The sequence below is a fragment of the Xenopus tropicalis genome, chromosome 5 (assembly GCF_000004195.4).
Source record: "Xenopus tropicalis strain Nigerian chromosome 5, UCB_Xtro_10.0, whole genome shotgun sequence".
Taxonomy (NCBI): domain Eukaryota; kingdom Metazoa; phylum Chordata; class Amphibia; order Anura; family Pipidae; genus Xenopus; species Xenopus tropicalis.
Window position 1 is genome coordinate 37868195 of NC_030681.2, and position 11097 is coordinate 37879291.

Genomic DNA, 11097 nt, shown 5'->3' on the forward strand with positions numbered 1-11097 from the left:
GTCTTCTCTTATTTTTATTAGGTGATGTTGGCTACTTTTAGACCAAATAAACAGCTGGTAGCAATAAAGGTCTTGAAGAAAAAGTCTGCAAAGACCAACACCTATACCATCACTAAAGAGGCCTATTTTTTGAAGATCAGCAGAGGATGTGCATTTTTAAGCCATTCTTATGCAGTTTTGCAAACAGAGGTAACCATACTGTATGTGTATATGTATGTTTCTTTTGTATGTGTGTGTCTGAGATTTAGTTCTTGGCACTCCCAGACCTTATCGTCATTAAGTACTCACCAAAAAAATTACTTTGTCAATGTCAATAAATTCACGTTAGTGTAAAGTAGTGGTGCCTTCATGGTGTGTATTACAGGGATATTATTTATCATTGAAATATATGAACCTATTTATATAACTTTAGTCCCCTTCAGAGGTCTCCCACCCACCTCCTGAAAGGTACCACACATTACCCTAATACTGCCCTATTTGCCCTGTTACTAAAATTGAAAGTAGCGCAGCAGGGTTGGCTGATGCATTCTATGGCTGCTTTCCCAGCAAAGTAGTGTATGGCAAAGAGCTGGTGCCATTCAATGATCGCAGTCAGAGAGCTGGGAAGATGCCATGAAGCAGCCATAGATGGCAGCCACCAGACCACAGCGCTGCTCTGCATCTTATTTGGAGCCGTGTGTGGTGCAGTTCAGCAGGGTGGGGGGGGGGGGGAGAAGAGGTCACTGCAGACATCGCAAGTTATCTGGGATGGTTTTATCATTAAGCAAGTACCTTGAATCTCATCTTATTGCCAGCTGTATTTGTGGGTGGTAGTGTCCCATGTCTCACATTCCCCTAATCTGTCCTTACCAGCTGGAAGCCTTCTTTGTCCTGGAGTATTGCAGTGGGAAATCCATGTGGGATATGATTGATTGCAAAGGAAAACTACCAATGTCAAGCATCATGTGAGTATTATCAGGCAGACATGACAATTCCAGGGTAAATGTACAAAAGTACAAAAACAGGTGCAATACTTCATTTTTTTTTCATTTTTTTTTTAGAGCTTTTAGCTCTCCCCCAAGAGATCACTCTATATTATATACTGTATTTAATCCCCTAGTTGCTAGGTCCTGGTAATGTATTTAAGTTACCTAAGTGGAAACTTTGTTATTGGCCCATAGAATTAGTGACCACTTTAATACTGGAGGATATGTGCCAGGGAGCCTGGTGTTTACAAGGCCCAATTTTACAAGAGTCCTGTCATAGAGGGAAAACCCTTCTAAATAAAGCCAGGGAACAGGGGCCCTATGAATGAGGTTTATTCAGATAATGGACTAGTTTTGTCTGGAGTATCTTCTAGGAAGGTAAGATAATGAGACATAGCTAGAAAGAGCAGCGTTGTGCTCCACCTAAGGATTTATAGCTACAGATAGGGCTCCCTGAGGGCAAGGGATTCCCTGAAGGGATTTTGGCATAGTATATACTTCCTAAAATGTCCTGTTGGAGGGGATCTGGACCACTAACTGGCAACCTAAAAGTGTATCTTAAACCTACCTAGTGCCTCCATAGTGGTGTGAGGGTTAAACTCTGCTTTGAATATATGTAACATTATATATCTACCATATCAATTGTTTTGTTATATGTTTATTACTGCAGCAGAGGGGTATAGTGGCACAACACCCACTCTCTTCCTCTTTCATATTACAAGGTTCCATCTGGGAAAAGGAGACCAGGGTAACTCATGTTCTACCATCACTAGCCGGAAAATGTAGTTTGGGCTAAGATAGGGTTACCAATATATATTGGGGTAAAAAAAGGGGGGTTGAGTTTTACTTCTTCCTTGCAAGGGCCAAACATGTTTGCCCTGTTCCGCTCAATAAATAATAAGAACCACAGAACTTTTCGTTAGACAATAGACAAAAAGTAAGTTCCCCACAAGCACAACCTGCAGTCATGTTGAACAAGGAGATATACTGCCCCTTTAATAAGTGAAATAAGTTTTTGCCCTTGTGCTCTATACACCAATGGATACACAAATTAGTGCATTTTTCTGTTATTAAGAGAGATGAGAAATTGATGAGATATAGGAATGATGATTATTTTCTTTTTTGGAAAGGTTCTACACAGCTGAGATGGTGGTTGCCCTCCAGTTCCTGCATTCCAAGGGAATCATTCATCGGTCAGTAAAATCTCAATATGTTGTGTTACACCTTTAATGTGTTCTTTAAACTAAACTAGTCACTGTTATCATGATTCCACTCACTGTGAGCAGATCGGTCTTGTAACATGCTTTGAGATGTCAGTTTATTAAATATAGTCATTCAGTTATACACATACAGTCATTCAGTTATACACATAAGGCCTATGTCATACTGACGGGATTAGAAGCAGCGACCTGTCAACTATAATAAAGTTTTATTGCTAAAGTGTAGAATGTTCTATTACGCCCTCAAAGAAATCTATAAGGGCAGTGGCACACGGTGGATTTTGTTGCCCACTTAATTTCTCACTTACTGGCAGATAACAAAACACAGGCAAATACTGATGCAATTGCACTTAAATTTGCTCAGTATTGCATATATGCACAATACTACAGTTGCACCTGCAGGGTTAGCATGATTATCATTCTATGTACATTTATTTTCAGCATTTTGTCCTCCCTGCCTGCATATGAAAAAGTGGGCAATAAAATGTTCCAAGTCTTTTTCTAGCCAGATGCAGGTAGCAGCTACTAATCTGGAGTTTTTAGGAAGCTTGTTGCAGCTTTTCATACTGCATGATATTTCCCCATACGCCATTGGCCTAAGGGCAGATCCAGGAAACCAAAGGTTCCTATGACAGAGTTCATCACTGCTACACTCTAAATTTCTTGCTGTGGCACAGAGCATTTTGTGGGATCCATAACCAAGAGCTGTTAAGATCTTTTGGATTGCCACCTTCTTTTGTGGTTAATTTTTAGCTCATTGCAAAGTTTCGAAAGAGCCAAAGAAGCCCTGCGTAATATTTCTATTTCCTTTACATAGCTGACAAGAGTTCCCACAAATAATCTCCTGTATTCCTCAGCAATACATAATAAATTACCTGCCACCACTAAGACAGTGACCTTAAGAATATGTGATTATAAAGACACTCTAAAGTAGCCCTTTACCATCCTTTAACGTCTTAGAAAATCCTTAACTTCCTTCCCAAAACTCTATGTACATTTATACGATTGCAAATTGTTCCTAATATTCCGCCTACAGTGATCTGAAGCCGGACAACATACTGATAGATAAAGATGGCCATATTAAGATCTGCGACTTTGGCATTGCTGAAGTTGGCCTCATTGGCAAGAAGAAGACGAGCGGCTTAGCAGGAACCCCTGGATACCGGGCACCAGAGGTGACATAATTTGTTTTTAATATTTACAATATATACCTAGTGTATATATATATATATATATATATATATATATATATATATATATATATATATATATATATATATATATATATATATATATATATATATATATATATATATATATATATATATATATACATACATACATAAGGATGAAAGGTTTGTATAAAAAAAATCTATAGAATAGCATTAGCATCTTAGATGATCCCACTGCCATGGGAAACCATCATCTAACAAGTGCTGGCACAATGCAATGTCGGGTCATTTAGATACTTAAATTCTATTAGGGGTAATTTAAGGCACATTGGTGCTGCAATCTTGGGCTGTTTAAAACTTGATGTTCAAAGTGCCTAAACCTATGTCAACAGTTTGGCAAATGCATTAAGAGAGCTGAAGCAAATTATGAGTTTAGCCTCACCCCATTCTTTCTGGGAATTCTTGCGCTATCTAGCACTTGTTACTGAGCAAAATAAATGCCTTCTAACCTAATGGGTACCAAAAGTCTTTCTGACACAGGGGTCACACAGCTTTCCTAACATTCTATTATTGAGATGGAGGAAAAGTTATGTGGTAGGGAGGAGAGACCAGTATCTTCCTGTCATATCTCAGTTGTTCCAGTGTTAGAGCAAAAAGGCATGCCAGGTTATTTGCAAGAATTGCCTCGCTATACCATAAGCAGCAGTGTGATTCCTATTGACAGTAATGAGAAGCAGTTAACAGCAATCCTATGGAGAAAAATGCCAATCTACCCTTGTTTTCATATTAAAGTCACAAATATAAGTAGCCAATCAAGTTGTTTTTATTATTTTCTTTAAAGATTCTATCGAGCGAAGAATATAACGCAGGAGCGGATTGGTGGTCATTTGGGGCTACAATGTATGAAATGGCCACAGGAGAATTGCCTTTTCCACATTCAGGCAGCCTTTTTAGGCAACGATTTATGATTAAAATGAGAACACCTAATTACCCACAATATATGAGCGAAGAAATGCTGGACCTCCTGCCAAAGGTAAATATCAGCAGTTAAATAGAGGAATACATAAGGGAATTGCAGTGTATTTAATATTGTATATAGCTGTGGTATACATAAGTATCAGAGGTCCCATTTGTGTCCCATTTTTAACTCAAAAGGTCTGCACATATATATTTCATATTACTGTAATGATGACCTTTTATATAACTTTATTTTTATTGGTTATTAACCCTGAAGTAACAGTAAAAGTGATTGATAACAATTAACAGGAAAAAGGAAACCAAACATTAACATTTGATAAGGTATTTGAGCGATATTGGGGAAGAGGTGTATAGAAAACTGGGAGAAGAAGGAATGAAAGGTGTCCCTGGTGCAAACTTTTTAAACGGACAAAGTAAGAGAAAATGTCTACAGGGTCCAAATTTGTTTTATCCTTTTGCTACATGTTGGCCCTCCTTCTTTAAAATATTCACCATCTTTTTCAGATTTTCCAGGTAACATCTGCACTGGTTCCAGCTGGGCGCATACGCAGTACAGAAATGTCTAAGAAAGAGTCTGTACAGCCTATGCACCCACCTGAGCCCCTACAGGGATACCTGTATACCCAGCAGGAGTATTTTTGAGAAGGAGTTTAGTTCTGTAAGCATTAAAATACTGGTAGTTTGTATGAGAAGATGTAGTTCTTGATGGTTACATGTATGACTGAGTCAAGTCCTTCTTGTCAAAAACACAATAGAACTGTTTCTATAAAGGATTTTTAAGATATAAAGAGAAAGTCTTCCTTTTTGTTATTCTTATTACCCCTATTTGTGGGAGGCGGTACCCAGCATAATATCTGCAATATTTAAATAAAGGACTATTTTTCTCTTTAGCTTTTGGAGAATGATGAGACTCAGCGGCTTGGACTGAATGGGAACATCAGGGAGCATGCTTTCTACAGCACAATAAACTGGGAAGATCTGGAAAACGAAGATTGACGCCTCCTTTCCAGCCAGGAATGGTAAATTTGTGCGCTGAACCAATGAATAATCTAGTAATATCCTGCCGGGGCGCTACTACTCCTTTTTTACTCTTGAGTTCTTCTCCTTTGTTATCGATATATGAAAACGTGGTTGTAACAGTTACTCTTCCATTGTTCAAGTGATGTCCAGGTGGAACATCAATCATACATTTTGATCCAAATTTAGCCATTAAGTTGGGCCTCCCGATAATTTACTGCTGTTTATATTTACCAGTGATAGGAGCTGGTAGTGTTAAGACAAAGAGTTTGTCCCAGTGGCTTAGGATCCCTGCTGTTATTGGGATAGAGGGTAGGTCAGCTCCATAATAACACCAGACAACTGGCTTAGCCATTTTCTTCCTTGCAGTTAACAATCCCTAAGTGACCGCATTATTCATTAGTTTGATTCCCATATCCCTATAACAGAAGAAGGGAGTGTATTCTTCTCTGTGAAGCTAAAAGGCTGCTTTCTCTATAAAGATTTTACACATATGCCGGTATATATGATCGGTATCTCAGAAGGCTAAGGGGCATAATTAATCATAATGAATCTACGTTAAGGGCTGTGACACACGGGGAGGTTAGTCGCCACGCAACAAATCTTCCTTGATGCAGGCGACTATTCTCCCCGCAATGTAATCCCACCAGCTAGAATGTAAATCGGCCAGTAATGGCATACGTAGTGTACGCGATTTGCCGAAGTCGCCGAAGTTTCCTCTAAAAGCAACTTCGGCAAATCGCGGGCACCGTGTATGCCATCCCACCGGAGATTTACATTCTAGCCGGTGGGATGGCATTGTGGGGAGGTAAGTCGCCCGCGACAAGGAAGGTTTGTGGCGCAGCGAATAATCTCCCCTTGTGTCACAGCCCTAAAAACATTAGCAATGGAAATGAAACTATACAACACTGTATAAAAGGTTAAGCACTTTTTTTAACTTGTTCATAGCCATCAGCAGACGACCTTCATGAATACCAGCCAGCATTCTCCCCTCAGTGTTCCAATGAGGAAACCAACTGGAAAAATTTCTCCTATGTGGATCCCAGCTGGAATTGGCAGGAGTAAGGCATCACCTCTATTATAATGTGGGATAACATCATTAGCTACTGCCTGTAACAACCTGAGGCCCATAACATTGTACCATCTATGGCACGTTGCACCCCAGAACCACCAATCCACCTGCTATACCAACGCTAAACCATCTCCTGTGAATGTCAGCTGGTTCTACCATTGATGCCAGCACCACACGGGATCTCTAACTGTAACTTCTAAAGGATAGAAAAAGAAAGGTAAGATCATTTAGGAGTCTGAGCTAAGGTGAGTATAAATCTTATAAAGATAGCCTTGCTCCCACCCACCCCTAACTTCTGTCTCTCACCTTTTCACCATGATTTCCCCCTTCCTAATCACTGCCCCACTCACCCCAAACTTGTGTCTCTCTCTTGTTTCCGTTCCTATGATTAACCCCTTTCCTAACCAGTTCCCCACCCCAGTGGTGTAATTATAAAGGAAGGAGACCTTGTGGCCGCGGGGGCCCAGGTCTACTTCCTTCAGGGGGTCAACATGAAGGGTCACGGATGAACTGCAATGCAAGCAAAATCTTATTGCAGGGTGCCCTCTTCCTAAACATTGCCCCACATGCAAAAGTTGGATCACCCTCTTATTCCCTTACCCACGATTAAACCAATACTAACCAATGGGCCACACCAGTGGCATGGCTATGGAGGAAGCAGACCCCCATGGCTGCGGGGGGCCAGTGGTCTACTTCCTCTACAAAGGGGGGCCCACATAGGGGTATGGAGGGTGGTCCATAAATATACACCACTGCCCCACATCCAACCTATTACCTATAATTAACCCTTACTAACCAATACCCCACACACAAATCTGTGATCACCCACTTATTCCCTTAGACATGATTAACCCCTTCCCTAAACAGGGGTGTAACTATAGAGGAAGAAGACCCACGGCCGCGGGGGGCCCAGGACAACTTCCTCTATATGGGGACCAGCATAGGGGTGTGGTGGGTGGCCCGTGATGCACAAAAAAAATCTCACTGCGGGGTGCTTGGTCCCATAAAGTTACACCGCTGTCCCACATCCCAAAGTTCTGTCTCCCTTCTATTCCATTACCTATGATTAACCCTTACTAACCAATGCCCCACACACAAATCTGTGATCACCCACTTATTCCCTTAGCCATGATTAACCCCTTCCCTAAACAGGGGTGTAACTATAGAGGAAGAAGACCCACGGCCGCGGGGGGCCCAGGACTACTTCCTCTATATGGGGACCAGTATAGGGGTGTGGTGGGTGGCCCGTGATGCACGAAAAAAATCTCACTGCGGGGTGCTTGGTCCCATCAAGTTACACCACTGTCCCACATCCCAAAGTTCTGTCGTCTTCTTCATAATCAATTACTAATTTATTCCCTTAACCATGATTAATCCCTTTCCTAACCAGGGGTGTAACTATAGAGGAAGAAGACCACGGCCGCGGGGGGCCAGGACTACTTCTCTATATGGGGACCAGTATAGGGGTGTGGGTGGGTGGCCCGTGATGCACGAAAAAAATCTCACTGCGGGGTGCTTGGTCCCATAAAGTTACACCACTGTCCCACATCCCAAAGTTCTGTCTCCCTCCTATTCCATTACCTATGATTAACCCTTACTAACCAATGCCCCACACACAAATCTGTGATCACCCACTTATTCCCTTAGCCATGATTAACCCCTTCCCTAACCAGGGGTGTAACTATAGAGGAAGAAGACCCACGGCCGCGGGGGGCCCAGGACTACTTCCTCTATATGGGGACCAGCATAGGGGTGTGGTGGGTGGCCGTGATACACAAAAAAAAAATCTCACTGCGGGGTGCTTGGTCCCATAAAGTTACACCACTGTCCCACATCCCAAAGTTCTGTCGTCTTCTTCATAATCAATTACTAATTTATTCCCTTAGCCATGATTAACCCTTTCCCTAACCAGGGGTGTAAGTATAGAGGAAGAAGACCCACGGCCGCGGGGGGCCCAGGACTACTTGTCTATATGGGGACCAGTATAGGGGTGTGGTGGGTGGCCCGTGTTACATGAAAAAAATCTCACTGCGGGGTGCTTGGTCCCATAAAGTTACACCACTGTCCCACATCCCAAAGTTCTGTCGTCTTCTTCATAATCAATTACTAATTTATTCCCTTAGCCATGATTAATCCCTTTCCTAACCAGGGGTGTAACTATAGAGGAAGAAGACCCACGGCCGCGGGGGGCCCAGGACTACTTCCTCTATATGGGGACCAGTATAGGGGTGTGGTGGGTGGCCCGTGATACATGAAAAAAATCTTACTGCGGGGTGCTTGGTCCCATAAAGTTACACCACTGTCCCACATCCCAAAGTTCTGTCTCCCTCCTATTCCGTTACCTATGATTAACCCTTACTAACCAATGCCCCTCACACACATCTCTGTGATCACCCACGTATTCCCTTAGCCATGATTAACCCCTTCCCTAAACAGGGGTGTAACTATAGAGGAAGAAGACCCACGGCCGCGGGGGGCCCAGGACTACTTCCTCTATATGGGGACCAGTATAGGGGTGTGGTGGGTGGCCCATGATGCACGAAAAAAATCTCACTGCGGGGTGCTTGGTCCCATCAAGTTACACCACTGTCCCACATCCCAAAGTTCTGTCGTCTTCTTCATAATCAATTACTAATTTATTCCCTTAACCATGATTAATCCCTTTCCTAACCAGGGGTGTAACTATAGAGGAAGAAGACCCACGGCCGCGGGGGCCCAGGACTACTTCGTCTATATGGGGACCAGTATAGGGGTGTGGTGGGTGGCCCGTGATACATGAAAAAAATCTCACTGCGGGGTGCTTGGTCCCATCAAGTTACACCACTGTCCCACATCCCAAAGTTCTGTCGTCTTCTTCATAATCAATTACTAATTATTCCTTAACCATGATTAATCCCTTTCCTAACCAGGGGTGTAACTATAGAGGAAGAAGACCCACGGCCTGCGGGGGGCCCAGGACTACTTCGTCTATATGGGGACCAGTATAGGGGTGTGGTGGGTGGCCCGTGATACATGAAAAAATCTCACTGCGGGGTGCTTGGTCCCATAAAGTTACACCACTGTCCCACATCCCAAAGTTTCTGTCTCCCTCCTATTCCATTACCTATGATTAACCCTTACTAACCAATGCCCCACACACAAATTTGTGATCACCCACTTATTCCCTTAGCCATGATTAACCCCTTCCCTAACCAGGGTGTAACTATAGAGGAAGAAGACCCACGGCCGCGGGGGGCCCAGGACTACTTCCTCTATATGGGGACCAGTATAGGGGTGTGGTGGGTGGCCCGTGATACACAAAAAAAAAATCTCACTGCGGGTGCTTGGTCCCATAAAGTTACACCACTGTCCCACATCCCAAGTTCTGTCGTCTTCTTCATAATCAATTACTAATTTATTCCCTTAGCCATGATTAACCCTTTCCCTAACCAGGGGTGTAACTATAGAGGAAGAAGACCCACGGCCGCGGGGGGCCCAGGACTACTTCGTCTATATGGGGACCAGTATAGGGGTGTGGTGGGTGGCCCGTGATACATTGAAAAAATCTCACTGCGGGGTGCTTGGTCCCATAAAGTTACACCACTGTCCCACATCCCAAAGTTCTGTCTCCCTCCTATTCCATTACCTATGATTAACCCTTACTAACCAATGCCCCACACACAAATCTGTGATCACCCACTTATTCCCTTAGCCATGATTAACCCCTTCCCTAAACAGGGGTGTAACTATAGAGGAAGAAGACCCACGGCCGCGGGGGGCCCAGGACTACTTCGTCTATATGGGGACCAGTATAGGGGTGTGGTGGTGGCCCGTGATGCACGAAAAAAATCTCACTGCGGGGTGCTTGGTCCCATAAAGTTACACCACTGTCCCACATCCCAAAGTTCTGTCGTCTTCTTCATAATCAATTACTAATTTATTCCCTTAGCCATGATTAATCCCTTTCCTAACCAGGGATGTAACTATAGAGGAAGAAGACCCACGGCTGCGGGGGGGCCCAGGACTTACTTCGTCTATATGGGGACCAGTATAGGGTGTGGTGGGTGGCCCGTGATACATGAAAAAAATCTCACTGCGGGTGCTTGGTCCCATAAAGTTACACCACTGTCCCACATCCCAAAGTTCTGTCGTCTTCTTCATAAATCAATTACTAATTTATTCCCTTAGCCATGATTAATCCCTTTCCTAACCAGGGGTGTAACTATAGAGGAAGAAGACCCACGGCCGCGGGGGCCCAGGACTACTTCTCTATATGGGGACCAGTATAGGGGTGTGGTGGGTGGCCCGTGATACATGAAAAAAATCTCACTGCGGGGTGCTTGGTCCCATAAAGTTACACCACTGTCCCACATCCCAAAGTTCTGTCTCCCTCCTATTCCATTACTATGATTACCGTTACTACCATAGCCCCACACACAAATTGTGATCACCCACTTATTCCCTTAGCTGTGATTAACCCCTTCCTAACAGGGTGTACTATAGAGGAAGAAGACCCACGGCCGCGGGGGGCCCAGGACTACTTCCTCTATATGGGGACCAGATAGGGGTGTGTGGGTGGCCCGTGATGCACGAAAAAAATCTCACTGCGGGGTGCTTGGTCCATCAAGTTACACCACTGTCCCACATCCCAAAGTTCTGTCGTCTTCTTCATAATCAATACATCTCTCTCTGTC